This window comes from Pieris brassicae, chromosome 11 (assembly GCF_905147105.1).
Source record: "Pieris brassicae chromosome 11, ilPieBrab1.1, whole genome shotgun sequence".
NCBI lineage: Eukaryota > Metazoa > Arthropoda > Insecta > Lepidoptera > Pieridae > Pieris > Pieris brassicae.
The window spans coordinates 4,454,947-4,459,966 of record NC_059675.1 but is presented as its reverse complement, the minus strand read 5'-3'; positions in this window follow the sequence as shown (position 1 = coordinate 4,459,966).

Genomic DNA, 5,020 nt, shown 5'->3' with positions numbered 1-5,020 from the left:
AACTCACTCAGAGACCTGTGTGTGCCTATATCTCGAATAGGTTCAATTATATTCCCAGTAGGGAAAGATGTCAATTGGTGTTTAGGAAATTAACCAAATTTTATTTCTGAGCCAAAAGCAAAGAAAATGCATTAAAAGCTCAGTGTAACACCTACTCAACAGTATTTCAAGGATTCGAGAACCAGTTAAGGTACAAAAGGCCGTGCAAAGTGTTATTTATCACGAAGAAAAAGAATTGTCAAATTTATTCCGACCCACATTAGAATTGTCCCTTTTGAAGCAGATTCCGTTAAAATCTTTTCCGGGTTCATTACGTTCATGATTCGTCATTGCTTTAATAAAATTTGTTGAAATTGTCTTCCTCCGATTTAGGATAATTCTCATATGTCGATGCAAATGCGTTTATGAAGGATTTTAATGCGATTATTTATCTTTTAGTACTGTTTACCGATATTCTGGCAACCCCAGAGTGACTTTATGCTTTTACCATATTTGAATTTAGTTGTTCGGATGTTTTTTATTGTTTTATGTAGGCGTTCATATTTCAGGGCTGTGACAAAATTAATGTTATACCGCTGCGAGGTAAATCTCTGTATCGTATTTCATTTTATTCAATCGGGGATGTATTTGATATATGAACTATAAATATTCATTTTGTAGCAATGCTAGTAAATAATATTATGTAATGAAATATGTTACTCATTGATATAAGGTAAGTAAGGATGCTGTTTGCTTGAAATTATATTTTTAAAATTTGCAATTTTACGATTGTTGTTAAGAGTTTTTATTAATTTCTAAGGCACAAATAATAATACGCACAAGGAAAGGAACTGCATTTGCTTCAATGTACTATGTAATAATTTAGTGATCTGTTGCATGCCTTTTTTTAAAACTCCATGCGCCTATTTTATTTTGGTATAGTAGTTTTTTTTTATTCAAGATACATGTACCAGAAAGTCCGACTTCCTTACCTATTCTTCTCCATATGACTAGTAGTCATTTTTTTAAATTATCTTGTAATTTTGACTTTCAAAGGTACCTTATTAAGAGGCCTAATTGTAATAAATGTTTTTTTTTTGATTCGCGAAGGTTTGTATATACTTAAGTTATTTTGCTTGTATCCTTGATAATAATAGATAATTATTTAATAGACACGTGTAATGTCTAAGTCTAACTTTATCGAAATTTTCGTTGTTCATATACATTAAAGTTAAGTTATTGTATAATAGTATATTATTTGTGTTTTTGTATATTAACGTGATACATAAGCGCTACAATATTTATTCATAGTCTTTTTTACCTTACTAGGGTGTCTCGATAGAGAATACTGGGGTAAAATGTGTATTAATTTAGTAGACTTTGACTAAATTATATGTTTCGTCATCAAAATTCCCGAAAAGTGATAATACTAATCATACAAGTAATGTATTTCTCGGTAAAACGGAAAACCAAGAACAGGAAATAAACAATACATGGAATATTGTAAATGTGTGTAAGAGATAAGAATTTTGTTTTGAATTTTGTCGAGGGTTATCGTTTAGTATATTTTATGTGTTGTTTACAAAATTGAAATTGGACCTAAAAACAACTCCATACGTTCTGATCATTATTACGTGTTAACTTAATCTGACGTTATAATATTATTATTTACAGAAACTTTGATTCAGTTAGTTAAGTGTAGGTAGATGTATTTTAGATGGTCCTACGATTTCGATTCAGGCCTAACACATAAACTTACTATAAGCCTCTAATCAATATTCAATGGCCTTATCGCACGCAATTTTTATATTAATATAATAGCTATTATATAGACCTCACTATAATCAATAGTACATAGAAAAATAGTAATTTTAAATCCATATGTTATACCATAGGGCACCACTAATACGTAGTCTTTAAGAAGTTATACAAACAAAAATTATGGGGACATGAGTGCCTGTTTCTTCACTGTCTCAAGACGGGGCACACTATACACCGGTTGAACGTTGTGTAGATTTTAATTAACCTCTGTAATGCATTAAATCCAGTAATTTAAGCCTATAGCTGGTACAGTTTTAGTGCCATTTTAAACATGTATAAATCAATACCCCATAAAACTGATAATATAGAGAAATACTTTTACTGATACACTATTACTTTTAGTGATATAGAATGAAGACTTTGTATTATGCAATATAAATCTCAGGGCTGTAAACAAACGGACACAATCGCAACAACACAAATATTTGTCCAGAATGGGTATATATCATTCTATTGGGAATAGATAAACCAAACCTTCGCTTTGAACGTACCATCAAATGTTTGTACAGGCTTGGTAAGATTTGGCGTGATAGGGAAGTTTTCCGCAGAGGTTTAAATATCTGGTTTAAATGTCAAAAATTAAGACAAATGACTAGAAATAATGATTTGTTGTACGACAATACAAATGCATTATCTGAAAGTAACTACAAACTTTAGCAGATAGGTATATCAAGATTTATATATAACCAATTATAAAGTGACAATGGTGATCGAAGCGGTTGTGTATGTATTGCGAAATTTGGGGTCCTTCTTGACTCCAAATTATCCCTAGATAAACACATAGGCTTGACTATTAATAAAGCCTACCGTATGTTGGGTTTCATAACGCGTGTCACCAAACCTTTCAAAGACAAAACCACATATATTCACCTCTATAAGACGCTTGTGCAGTCTCAGTTGGAATACGCTAGTCCAATCTGGAATCCCTACTACGCTATATATGTCACACAACTGGAGGCTGTACAAAAGAAATTTTTACGTATTTTAAATTGTCGAATGAACGGTGGTAGGGCTAAATACAACGAACTTTTAAAAAAATATAATTTACTTTCTTTGAGTACTAGGCGTAGTTTGATAGATTGTGTCATTATAAGAAAAATATGCGTACATGAATTAACTTGTTCGAATCTTCTCGAACTCATAAGATTCAATATTCCTGCCAGATCTCTACGCTCGTACAGAACCTTTAACCTTCCGACTCCCAGAACCAACATTGGGTTCCGTGAGCCTCTTCACAGGATGTGTTCTACTTTTGATTCTACTACTAATATCGATCTTTTTTCGCACTCCTCTACTGCTTCATTTAAGAATAGGTTAAAACAACTATTCGAGTAGTAAACCTTGTATCTTTCTTCTTATTTTGGCTACTAGTATATCTGTCGTTCTACCGATCTATAAACTTTGTATTGTCTACTTAAATATTTTGTTCTCTGTCATGTCACGTTTTGTTTTGCTTTATATCCTTTTTTTAATCAGTGAAACTTTTTGTGGATATATCCAATGCTTTAATTCTTATATTTATATTTCTTTTCTGACTTCTACTTTTAGAGATGTATCTGTTTGTTTCCCAAATGAATAAATAAATAAATGATTATTGTGTAAATAAAATCAGTAACCCCCTATTAAGTTATGGGAAATTCTTCATGAAAAATAATTTAGAGGTAAGTCAACAGGTAATCAGCCTTCTACACCTCTTTTTTATTAAACACGTTTTATTAAGTATCTCACTGGACATATATAGGTACATAAATTGTTATACATTGTATGTTTGCCTCAATAAAATAATATGATGTATCCGGAAGAGACTGTCAGAGGGTAAGGATCTCACACAGTATTTATAAAGAATGAATAAGTAATTTATATCTTAATCAATATTTATTTATTTCCTCTACAATACAAATATTTTTTTTTCATATATAAAAGATTTTATATAGTTTATCCTGCACCTACTCGAAAATTTCGAAAATATTTACTGCAGCTGTCACGCAAACAATACTTTAGTTATTACTGTGTTCTTTTCAATCTTATTTTAATATGAATTAAAAATTTTGACATTAAAAGATATATTATTTTCTTATCGAAGATCGTTTTAATGTCAAAATTAATAAGACATTATTTCTTAAACATTGTGATGATTTTATTTTAAAAATAAACTAGTATTAATAGCGAATAATAATTAAACAAGTAATTCTTTTATTAGCTTGTATCATTAGTGACGGCGTTTTCTACATTTAAATTCAAGGCCACCTTCATTTCTCTACCCCGACTATGAAAGACATATTATATAAATAATTGTAGTCAGATTTTAAATTAGGAAAACTTCTATGCATTTAACTATGTTCTAAGTTAAACTTTCCTGAATATAAAACAATACATGACACATACAGTACATATGAAGATAAAATTTTATCTGTCCCAGATCCATCAATGAAATTTATGATACGCTAAAATAGGCAACGGTAAATTGTCAATGAAATATTAACTACGATTGTAGATAACTTTGTTAGTAGATGATATATTGGTAGACGGGTTGTTAAGATTGTTGTTGGGACGTTCTAATTAGCAGTCTTGGATTCTAAATCAATATAGCGCTATAAAAGTAGGACAGCCTTATGTGTTAGAACTCTTTATATTTATAAGGTGTTCCATAAGCAGAACTGAGACAGCGAAATCATAGAGAAGAAAGTCAAATAACAATAAACTTAATGTAATATATTTTAACATCTTCATTATTGTAATTGTTGTAAATATATTTTGGTCCATTTAGGTTTTGACTGCTTGACCTCGAATGTTTACTAAATACGGATGTCAATCACTAACCTTTATAAACTATTCATTTAACCATCGTATAAAACCAATTGTATGGATTCATAGAAATCTTTGTATAGATTTAGATTCCTCGTAACAACCACATTACAAATCCGCCGTCACTCGAACTTCAAGAAACAGTAGGATATCTTGTTTATTAACCGGTAGCCGGCGCCGGCGCAGGCTGCGTCACGTCGCAATATGGAATTTTCTAACAAATTCCGTAATACAAATTCGTCACAAATATTCAATGGAAAATCGTCAGCCGGATAAACATAAAAAATTTATGTATTTATTTTGTATAATTTAATCGTTAATTATGGCGATATTTGTATCACTATCAGACCGACGTAGATATTTTTTACAAGGACATGTTTATTTTATAATTCAGAGAAGAAAATGGAAGCTCTAA